Below are 12060 nucleotides of genomic sequence, written 5' to 3'. Positions count from 1 at the left end.
CATTCAATTGACCGTCTGTGCATTGCACAAGCGGTATTTTATCATTTACATGTATATATACGAGGTAATTAACAGGATTTAAAACAAAAAGAAACTTTTTTCATTGATAGGCTTTTCATTTACAAAAATTTACAAATCTCAGAAAGAGTACTTTTTCAAGTTGTCTACATTCCAAGTTCTTGGCAGCTGCCTTCCGTTTGGAGTTTTCGGGCGGTAGGTATTGTTTCTCACTTCCTCATAGATCCGGTAGGGGCCTTCCTAATTAGGAGTTAGCTTTCCATGCTCATTGGCCCTACCGGTTGCCTCCATCTTTCGTAACACAAATTCCTCAACTTTCAAGGGTCGTTTGTGTACTATTTTGTTATAGGCACGGGTCATTCTCAGACGGTAAATCTCATGACGCAAGGCAACATTGCCCCTGCGCTCCGGGAGTGAGTCCAATGCTAGCCGCATGGCCTCCTAGTTTGCCTCTTCATCGTATAACATGACTTGTAGAGTCGGCTCATAATGTTCGATGGGCAAGACAACTTCAGCACCGTAAACCATGAGAAATGGGGTTTCACCGGTTGCCCTTTTTTCAGTTGTCCGGATGGCCCATAGGACATGAATTAACTCTTCAGCCCATATGCCATCGGCTCTTTAAATTTTATTTTTGATGCCGTTTGTGATGATTTTGTTGAAGGCTTCAACTTGGTCGTTTGATTGGGGTCGGCCGACTGATGCAAAACAATGTGGGATCCCTTGATCTCTCAACCAAGTCTCGAGTTGAGGCGTCTCAAACTAAGGGCCATTATCAAACACCATGGACATAGATACCCCATACTAGGTGATGATGTTCTTTCAAATGAAAGAGATGAAATCCTTTGTCTTGATGCTCTTGACCGCCTCTGCTTCCACCCACTTGGTGAAATAATCCACAGCCACCAGAATATAGCGCTTTTTGCATGGTGCAGACATATAAGGACCTAGAATGTCCATGCCCCATTTAGCAAATGGGTCTGGGTTGTGGATTGCTTTCAGGTCGGTTGCCAGCTAATGGATGAGCTTGCCAAATCTTTGGCACTTGCCACATTTTCTAACCATCTCCACAACGTCTTCTTCAATAGTGGGCCAGAAGTAACCTTACCGCCTGGTACTAATAGCCAGGGATCTGCCGCCTATATTGGAAGTGCAATATCCCGAGTGCAGATCTTTGAGAACTTCTTTCCCCTTTTATGGGGTAACACACTTCAACAACGGCTTTAAAAAACCTGCCTTGAAGAGCTCTCCATCTTTCATCTCGAAGTTTGCAGCACGCTTCTTTAATATGACTGCCTCCTGGGTAAAATAGGGAGCGTGCCGTCTGTCAATTATGCCCGGATGTCATCCATCCAGGTAGAGCTTCGGTGAATTACTCCAATGGGCTCTTCATCAGATATACTCCTCTTTTCCATGACATTCTAGAAGACTAACCGAGGCGTATCATAGGAGGTGGAGGATGCCAATTTTGACAGAGCATCCACCTGGTTATTTTCAGACCTGGGCACTTGACTTAGATGAAATTCTTCAAGTGTCCCAGCCTCAGCTTTGACCGCCTGTAAGTATTTTATCATAGCCGGATCGGTGGCTTCATACCCACCATGGTATTGGCTAACGACGAGCAGAGAGTCTGAGCAGGCGTCAATTTTTGTTGCCCTTTCCGCCTTACACATGCGGCTGCCAGCTAGCAGGGCTTCATATTCCGCCTCATTATTTGAGGACTTGAACTTGAACCGTAGTGCATATTCATATTATCTCCTTCCGGGGACGAACATATTATTCCTGCACCACAGCCGTTCATAGTAGAGCTCCCGTCTACATACACCTTCCAAACCTGATCAAGGTTGTCCGGAGAAACTGGCCTTGTCATTTCGACAATGGAGTCGACAAACGCCTGACCCTTCACTGCCTTTCTTGGTTTGTAGGTGATTTCAAGACTTTGCGTTTCACTAGCCCACTTGAGCATTCTGCCGGATGACTCCAAGGTTTTCATTGGCCTCTTGAGGGGTTGATCTGTATAGCTCACCACCGGATGTGCCAAGAAGTAAGGCTTCAACTTCTTAACAACCATGTAAAGAGCAAGGCCAAAATTTTCAATCGTGGGGTACCGGAGTTCAGCATTTATAAGAACATAGCTAATGAAATAGACCGGGAGCTGAATACCGTCTCTTTTAGCAAGGAGAACGACATTGAAGGCATGATCTGAGATGGCTAAGTACATGTAAAGCATCTCCTTTGGCAGAGGGCTAACAAGCCTTGGCAAAGAGTGTAAATGTTCTTTCAATTTTTAAAAGGCCGCCTCAGCATCATCTTCCCATTCAAATCTAGTCTTCTTCCTAATTCCTTGGAACAAGTACAGGCATTTGTCACCTGACCAGCTGAAAAATCTCCCAAGCGCAACTAGACAACCAGTAAGCCTCTGAGCTTCCTTGATCGTGCGGGGTGACTTCATGTCAATCACCGCATATATCTTCTCGGGGTTAGCCTTTATCCCCCTTTAATCAATCAAGAATCCGAGAAACTTCCTAGAGTCAACACCAAAAACACACTTTTTGGGATTTAACATGACCTTATGCCACCTGAGTGAGGTGAACATTTCTCGGAGATCAGCAAGGTGATCCGTCTGTATCTTGGATTTGACTTTCATGTCATCGATATATGCCTCTACATTCCTTCTAATCTGATTAATGAAGAATGTATTAATCATCTGTTGGAAATTAGGTGTTGTCTCTTATGTGAGAGAATGTAGGGTAGGTGTAATAAATGATTGAATGTGTCCCAAAAATGGGGGATATCTCCCTATTTATAGGGTCATAGGGAAAGGTGCCTTCTCTTAGGTCATTCTGACCTTCTGACCTAGATTTGGTGGGTTGCGCCGTTTTGCGGTATTCTTGGGAATAAGGCCTTGAAAGCCGCAATTCTAGCAGGTATCTGAGGCTGACACGTATCTGCTGATAATTGGCCCAAGTGGATTTTTCCAGGCTTGACACGTGGCCTTCTCTGATTGATCCACATGTCTAAGGTATTTTTACCCAAAATAACAATAATGGTGATGCACATAATTATAGTAGAAACAACAGAGAAATGAATGTTCAAGAAAAAAGGCAACTAGTTGATGAGATCCTTTTATACATGGAGGGGGACTCATTACCAAGAGGATTTTTTTATCCAACTTGGAAAGAAAACATTCTATACAAAGATCAACAACAACAAGATGGTTCCTATAGGTGTCGTTTGAAATGCTCCTACGTTAAAGCATGTGTGAATATGCTTGGCACTCATAGGAAGGGGGAATTGACATAATACGATTAGGGACAAGGGACAAGGAACTTGTAAACCATTCACGGATTATTTAAGGCAACCACGAATAAAGGGACAACGATAGCTAGGCAACAACGATTGACCCGTGAAGGTTACACCCAATTCATAATCAATGAGATTACTAACTCCATATGGTTCGGAACCACGAAAGGAGGATCAGGGATGATGGTACGAAGTGAGTCATGGAGTCACATTCGCCCGTATTGGCCTCTACTCGATTCTTGTAGTGAAAAGTGATTCCTGCGATCTCAAAGGCATGCAAATAAAGTATTCAATTTGCTCCAATCTATTATTAAGCTAATTTGGTTATATATTGTGATTCCTTAATTAAACAACAAGATTAAAAGGGAACCTAAATCGGTTGTCCAAATTATCTCATTAGGCGTGATTTTCAATTACATATTCTCTTTAACATGCAATATGGTGAACAATAAATATATAATAGAATTAATATTAATATTTGAAGAAATTCAACAATAATAACGTTAGTCAAATCAAATAATAATAAACCTAATCATAATGCTAGCAATATTAAAATAAAATGAGTAATTAAATTAATTAATTACTCACATTTCACGCGCTCTTGTAAATTGCTACATCATGAATAAACTGTTAGTAACTTCAATAAAAATATAAATCAAATGGAAATTAAATTATATAGAGTTTATTTGGTCCAAACCCTCAATTCATTCTACCTTTCATGCCTTGGTTAAAGGACGGAACTTCGGGTCAAGTAGGGACTCCTTTGAGTACTTAGAGGAAGTATTATGGAAGTATATGGAGGCTAGTGTTTAAGCTAAAGAGGGAGAAGAGAATTATTTTGTGATCAAGCTTGTTAAAGATTGGAAAAAGGGTGATATGACCTCTATTTATAAGGAAAAAAAGAGGGGTCGAAGAATTAAGATAAAATCTAAATTTAATCAGAATAAAACCCGATAGACAACAGTTTTTGCAATTTTTGTTTTTATCATATTTTATGATCCAGAAATCAGAATAAGATAAATAATATGTCCTTGGAAATCTGTTGAAGTGGAAAACTGATTAAATCGCAAAAATGCAATATAACTAGCCAAACCCAAAACCAAATTGAATTAAGGTTCAAGTCGACTAAGTCCCTGTTCTTTAGAGTTGCTCTACTCTGCTTGCTATGCATTGGCTCTGCTGAAATATGCTCTGTAAAGTCTCTATCAAGATCTACCCCCTTGACACCATAGATACCTCCCATATGAAAAAAGTAATTCTCTCTCTTTGGCAGTTAAAGACCGACACCATTCATGAGTAAAGTTGGTAAAACTCTTAGTAATTATAGACATGATTTTTTCTTCAAAAGCTAAGACTATGTTTAATCTGCTGAAATTATGAAGAAATTCGGCAGACCAGGGTGCTATTTATACACAACATCGACACAGTTTTAATCCGGAGAGGATTCGGAGTCAGCGCTCTTCAGCGCCAAACGACGATTCCGTTGTCTGGCGCCAGAGTATAGCGCCAATCGCCAGCAGCAGCGCCTGGAGCCAATGCAAAACGCGTGGCGCCTAGTGGCGCTGACGTGTCTTATTAGCGTGCTATTCAAAAACTGCGTCTTTTTTTCCATGATTCGAACCTGTACAATGGCTTTACGATTTTACCCCTACTACAAATACCCTTATAAATTAATTTTGGATTTCGATTTTTCTTTTTTCGGATTTTATTCAGACTTAATTTATTTTTAAGTTTGTTGTAAGTCCAATTTATTTTTCATTTTTTTTCTTTTTGGGGGAGAAAGTCGGATACCCTCCATCAATAATAAAAATGACGGAATTTTTGCGCAAAATTATTAATTATCACAATTCTTTGCACACACAAATATGGACATAAAAATGAAAAATAAATGCAAGATAAATAAAGACATAATAAATAGATAATAATATGTATATACAAATATGTCTAATAAATGAGTCAATTAGGCAAAGTTTTATACAAGTCAAAATAAAACAAAACACATGTATAAACTACGGCGCTGGAGGACGCAGATGATGAGAGATGCCCATCACATCATAGAACTGCGTAGTGCGAGGAGTATGCTCTCCACCAGCTCCAGCTCCAGTCTCTCCGGGAGGAGGAAAACTCAGCACAGGACCCGTCCACCCAAGGTCACCCTGAGGCTGAGGCTACTGCGATGACGAGCTGACCTCGTACATCCCACCACCTCTAGGAGCCGAGGTAGCCTCTCCCTGGCCTACTGGCTCATCACGTGCGTGCGCCCTCAGATGAAGAGCCCGAGCCCTCCACCGCCTCGGTCCGAGCAACCTCAGATCGACCACCCCGATCGCTAGAACCAGTACGGCGACGTCTCGAGCTAGACCTCGTCGGTTCTCTCCGGACCTCAGGTCTCATCCGGGTACGAGAAGGAATGGGCTGACCCTGCAAGAAGAAACCAAATCAGAATTAATCAAAATAGAAGCATAACAATACAGAAATAAGGAGAAAAGACTACCTCCTGAACAGCGTTGTCGCGACGACACGCAGCTACGTTCCTCATCCGAACGAGTTGGCTCCGTATGGCGTCTATACATAGTGCCATCGCCGTGACCACCTCGCGCGAGAACAGTCAAATAAATAAAGTCAGTAACAATGCATGATAGATATGAACAGTCTGGTGGCGAGGAATCGATCGCTCCACGAAGCGCTGATCCTCAGGAGCCAGAGGAATCATCTCCTCAATAGGCCCGTATGTCCCCTGGTAATGAATGGACATACGAGGGGGCACGAACTCAGTAGGCCCGGCCTGACAAAGCAAACCAAAGTCTGTAAAATATCTTGGGGGCTACTTAGCAAAAGGTAAAAAATGAAAATCATACCGCTACCTCCTGAGACAAAATAAGGGCCGAAGCTAACAGCGGCAGCAACTCCTCCTCATAGCACTGCCCTGGGACCGCATGAGATTGCCAAGAGGTACAAGCCCTCTCTGACCTGCTGAGCAGCCTCACGTCGTTGAACATGTGACGCGGCGGAGAAGCAAGAACGACGAAAACATCCGAGGAGTGCTGAATAGTAACCCTCTCTCCCAAATATGCCATCGCTCCATACGTCCCTAAGAAATAGCGATGCTCAGCAGTGTACTGCGCGGCTAGCCCAGGGACAACCAAGTCGTTCCATGGCCGGTACTGCACATCAGGCTCCTGCGAAGAATGCCTATGAGATGAGAATCTACCAAGGTAATACAAAAGTGTTCAACTATGAGATGAGAATTTTTTTTATTATATCTCTAGGTAATAAGTTGGAATTAGTCAGATTAGACACGAAACACATATTCATGTAGTCACATAAGCACATAAAAGGAACTGTCAAAGCATACAATGTCATTCTAAGGTCAAGGCTTGGGTGTCCAAAGGTACCATATCTTAAGGGACAATGCACGAATCAATCACTCAACGTGTTGACCCACGACATAGCCCTCCCAACATTTTGTTAGCAATATGGGTGGGATGATTGTTATTGATTTTGGGATAGAAGCCTAGTGTTGGCAACCCCAAATCAATGAGTCAATCCCCAATGGTTAAATTGTGCTATGATTATGCATGATGCAATGTTGCTTGTTTGATTTTTACTTTTGTGAAAAAGGAAGATATTATGCATTCGAGTCTCGCTCTCACTAATGGAAAAAACGCTATTAGCAACTGGCAAAAAAGTGGCTTTTAGCAACTGGCGCGTAGGGCTGCTATTGCGGGGGTTACTAATGAGAATATTATTTTCAACTAGCGCTTGTTCATTGCTAATAGTCATTATTCGCAACTGGCGTAGAGCTAGGCCAGCTACTACTAGTGGTTATTTGCAGCTGGCGTAGTACTAGGCCAGCTGCTAATAGTGGTTATTTGCAGCTGGCATAGCTGGCATAGTACTAGGCCAGCTGCTAATAGTCTTTCTTTTAGAATAAAAAAAAAAAGGCTATTAGCAGCTGGCTAAGGACTACGCCAGTTGCAAATAGTCATTTCTTTAAATAAAACAAAAATTGCAATTCCTTAAGTATGATATACAAACTATTTTAATATTATTTTAACAAATTATTTTTTAGTTATGAAATATACATTAATTACAAATTAAAAACTAAATTACAAGGCTTCTAATAGGCTTCTAAATAACCTACATACTCCACCAAAAAATATGCACATTCGCCCACTCGACGAAAAGAGAAAAAGCATCACCACCTATAACTACCTGCAATTTATAAAGCAAACAATTAAATTTTTTATTTTAGAGATTAAAGAATACAGAAACTTCATGAGAGTAAAGATAACAAAGTCAATACCCCTTACCTTAAGTATACTTAGAAATATACTTTCACCTGTTAAAAAGAGCATATGAAGTATCAACAATATATAATGCAAAAAAAGTATGATATCAAAGTTAACAGTATATCAATGATATGGAGCACAATCACTCAAAAGAATTAAGATTTCAAAGAAAAGACCCACCTGGAAATGATATTGGCAGCATGAAAAACGTTGCCAAGCCTTAACTCTGAAACAGACCTCAACTGGCTGTACAATTCCACCCAAAATTAACTCTGAAAAACAACATATAATCTGGATCAAAATAGCCTCTATGGACGTATAATTAAGCACACATTAAGCAATAACATCCCAATTCGACTCTTGCCTAGCAAATAGCCCAGGGAGGTCAACTCACATTCTGTAGAATCAGCACTACCCTATGTAACAGAACATACCACCTACACGACAGCGAAAGTATTCTCGCCAATGACAGAACATTATAGCTTAAATCTCAAATTAGTGTATGCACACAAGTACACAAACTATGATAATCTATCTATTAATCAATCAATCAATCTATCACGGACATAATTTACATATCAAACTGGACAATGTCTTGTGAACAAACCACAACAAAGAAAATCAATCCTAATCTCTTCGTACCACATTTTGAGCTGAAATTGGAAGTTGGTCTCAAGTGCGGAGTACGAACACCCATATTCATAGCAAAGCTTGTAGGACTAGTGAACTGAAAACAACGAGAAGAATGGCGAAAAAAACTGGTGGTTAGGAAGGTATTTAACATATATAAAGAAGCTAGGAATAAGAAGTCAATAAATTATTAGATTATACTAACCAATCATAAATCCGTAGAAGTAATATCTGAAAAAAAAAATCAGCTTGGGTGCAAAAATACAATCCTCACTGAATGAAAACTTCACTATGCTTTTAATTTCAATCTTGAACATGAAAATTTATATTCCTTACAAACTTTAAGAGGTGGTATATACGTCAGTAAGATGGAGCAATTATAGTTTATATAAACACACTACAAAGTATTTATCCATCTTCAATACTCCTTTAACCTTCCTTACAACATTTAACCCTTGAGCAAGTCCTAGCAACACAAGCTGTGTCACAAAACACATAGCCAACATGTCGAGTACTCCCCTGGGATAATCTTGCAGGTTCTCTACAAATTCTTTCATATTTTACTACGAGATTAATTAAATGTAAAAACCAATAGGACAATAAATAGGTAGTAAAAATGATATAAAGCCAGAAGTCTGAACCTTTACAGTATTAAGTGATAGTCATGACAATCAAACATCGAATTCATGAGAAAGATGCACAACACAAGCACAACAACATTTGCTTATAGACTAGTCATTAAGAAAAAAGTATATCGACAAATATGCAGCAAAGTATAAGCAATACATATTGTTTGGATCACATCCTTCTAGATGTGTCATCAAAAAACTCGTGTGGCTGATGAGGCCGGAAAGAGATCTTAAATATCATATCATGTGATGATCCCTTCTGCTTGTATTCTCTGTCAACCTTTTGTCACAAAAACTAAGATCAAATCTAGTTCAAACAATCATAAACAATGACGGTTACGTGAAGAAATGAAATGTAAATAACTAAAATAAGGTCTCATAGACTAACCTTTATCCTTAAATCCAAGTCATGAGGATCGGACACTACAATTTGAGAGTTTGTAGAATATTGACAAAAAAATAAAATGACCTTACAGAATTCAAAATTAGAGGAATTTAAGCTTTAAATTTCAATGGTATTGCTTCAAACAAGACGAAAATCAGTCCCAAATACTAGAAATCTCAACAATATACTCTAAATCTCCAAAAAAAATCATCCGATCAGTAAAAACAATGAAATGAGCAAATAAGGTTAGACAACTCATAAACATTGATATTTCTCATCAAAAAACAACAAGTTCGAGAAATTCTTCAATAAAGGAGATTTAATCCACAATGAACAATCGGAAGATAGAGTTGAAAACGGAATTACCTAAGAAGCAGCTTCAATGGAGGACGAGTGAACAAAATTAGGGAAACCTGCTTCACAAAATTAGGGCAACCTCCACTAGAAAATTGTTGATGCTGAGGAAGAGTGAACATGATGAAAAGAGTAGGAAGAGCGAACATGATGAGAAGAGCGCAAAAATGGAGGAGATCAAAGATGAGGAAAGGTTTGAATGGGCGAAAATGGAGGAGAGCGAAGGAAGGAGGCGGGTTGATTGAATGTTAAGCCCGAGATAATAATTTATTTTAGGAAAAAAAAAAGCGAGTACTCCTTATGTTTTAGCAGCTGGCGCTGTAGGGTCTGTTGTAAGTACTTTAGTCAATTTTTATTTGACCTGGTATTTGTAGCAGGCATTTAACTAGCGAGCTGCGAGTAAATATTGTAGTTTTTAATTCATTATTATTAGCAGCCTTCATTATCACGTCAGCTGCAAATGCTAATATATTTGCAACGGGCATAACATATGCCAGTTGCAATTACTGCTTTTGTAACTAACGTATATAATGACAGTTGCTAATAGGGTGCTGCTAATAGCAATTTTTCCACTAGTGTCTCTAACTAGAGATTATCCGAGTTAGTTCTCGTTACGATCCATAGGCAACCTAGTGTTGGAAACCTTGAACCATAACTACGAACTAATCTTGTAACCTCTAAGTCCTCAGTTGAGTCGCCACTGTAAAGAGGGTGATCCCATCGTAGGGGGTCCTTCCTTAGATGCCCATGGCCATTTAAAAGCCTAGGACGTTACACTTGTTAGGATGTATTAGGATTTGAATTCCTCACTGTTTGGGAGACCTTGAATTAGAAATGATACTCTCATCACGCTTTTTTGTAAGAAAAAAGTAGAAATCGCCAATGAGTTTTAGGAAAACTCATAAACCTTGTTCATGCCTTTCTTCCATGTGGAGTTCATGGAATAATTAGCAAGAATTGTAAGTTTACCCATGCCCAAATTGGTCTACATAAACCAGAAATGAATTCGGGAGCGAGGGTACTAAAATTACGTTCCTTTTAGGGAGGAATCGCTATTCTAGCCCTAGCACGGGCTCTACTAGCTCTTCCTTTTTCACAATTTCATTACCAAAAAAATATGCAACGTGATACCTAAAGACTAAGTTATTTGATTTTATTTACAAGCATTAATCACGTAGGAATTACATTGCAAAAGTCGTTATTCTTTGTTTAATCAATATTCGTGAAAAGAACAAAATAAACAATATTCGCCTTGTCTTAAGTGATAAAACAACAATAAATTATCAAATTCTATTCTTGATTAACAAAAGAATACTATGTGAATTAATTATTTAAAATTTTGTTTAAAGTGATCAAACAACACTATTTATTCAATTAAAGTTATTTAAACAATAAAGGAAAAGTGATTTATCTAAGTGCTCAGGAAACTAACCGTTCTTTTATGTTAAATCTTCGTTTAATGTGTTTATGGACTTTCTTTCTTCTTTGTAACTTCAAGAGCTTCAATGGATGGATTAGGGTTGAAGAGTAGTTGGGAAGAAATAGGGAAAAGTAGTATGATAGTAAGAGAAGTAGAGAGATTTGGGTTTTGAGAATAATAGGGTTTTAATTCTGATTTTTCCAGTCCTCGTAATGCTGAACGAAGACCCCTATTTATAGGCGTAGGGATCTAGGTTTAGGGTTTTAGAGCTGTGCCGTCAGGTGGCGCACACAACTCTCTGAGTCGCGCTGGGTGCCGCGCGCATCTCAATGAGTCGTGCGCACCAGGCGCACGCAACTGATTGAGTTGCGCTGATTTGCGGTTTGCCTTATACGAAAGCGCGTTTTTAAAACTTCCATAACTTTTTATTGCAGAGTTGGATTAAGGCGTGTGAGATATCATTGTAAATATCTGAATGTCTACTTTCCAATGCCATTAGAATTAGGTTAAAATATGTTATGGATCAAAAGTTATGGTCGTTGGAGTGCAAGGGTGTCGGTTTTAGGGCCCGATTTAGTTTTTTGATCATAACTTCTTCGTTTTGGCTCGAAATTGGGCTTATAATATACCGTTGAAAAGCTCTTTGAAAGGGCTATCCATCTGTATAGGCCTTGCATGAGAATTTGATGATTGGTTTATCTGTTTGGCTCGGTTTTAAACAATGTAGGTTCCATTGGATCCAATCATTGCATAAGACGCATTTGGGTCCGTTATTAATCAAGTTTAAACATGTATGAACACTTTTTAGGCCTAATTAGTAATCGGACAAGGATGTAAGATAACTTGGTCTCAAATTTGGGTTTTAACTTACTTCAGAATGCTTTTTGTAGTCCATAAACACTTCAACTTTGATCTAACATGAAGAACGGATTTTTGTAACATCATTGCACTTCCTTTCAGGACAAGAGGCCAAAAGTAGGTGTCTACACCTGTCCTAAGTAAACAGTTAATAACAAGACAATAACTTAA

At 39.2% G+C, this 12060-nt stretch overlaps 1 long non-coding RNA gene across 2 annotated transcripts; it reads right to left on the bottom strand.

Annotated features, from left to right (window-relative positions):
- Positions 1-7345: 7345 nt before the first annotated feature.
- Positions 7346-10059, bottom strand: LOC145559796 (uncharacterized). Of its 2 annotated transcripts, XR_014092963.1 has the most exons (5): positions 9624-10059; positions 8256-9295; positions 7794-7885; positions 7635-7663; positions 7346-7536 (listed from the first exon to the last, which is right to left on the bottom strand). It is a non-coding gene; the product is annotated as an uncharacterized LOC145559796 (long non-coding RNA). The 2 variants fall into 2 exon arrangements; XR_014092962.1 differs by having other exon boundaries at positions 8256-10043.
- Positions 10060-12060: the final 2001 nt, after the last annotated feature.

This window comes from Chenopodium album, chromosome 9 (genome assembly GCF_948465745.1).
Source record: "Chenopodium album chromosome 9, dcCheAlbu1.1, whole genome shotgun sequence".
NCBI lineage: Eukaryota > Viridiplantae > Streptophyta > Magnoliopsida > Caryophyllales > Amaranthaceae > Chenopodium > Chenopodium album.
This window is presented reverse-complemented; position numbering and strand designations above follow the sequence as displayed.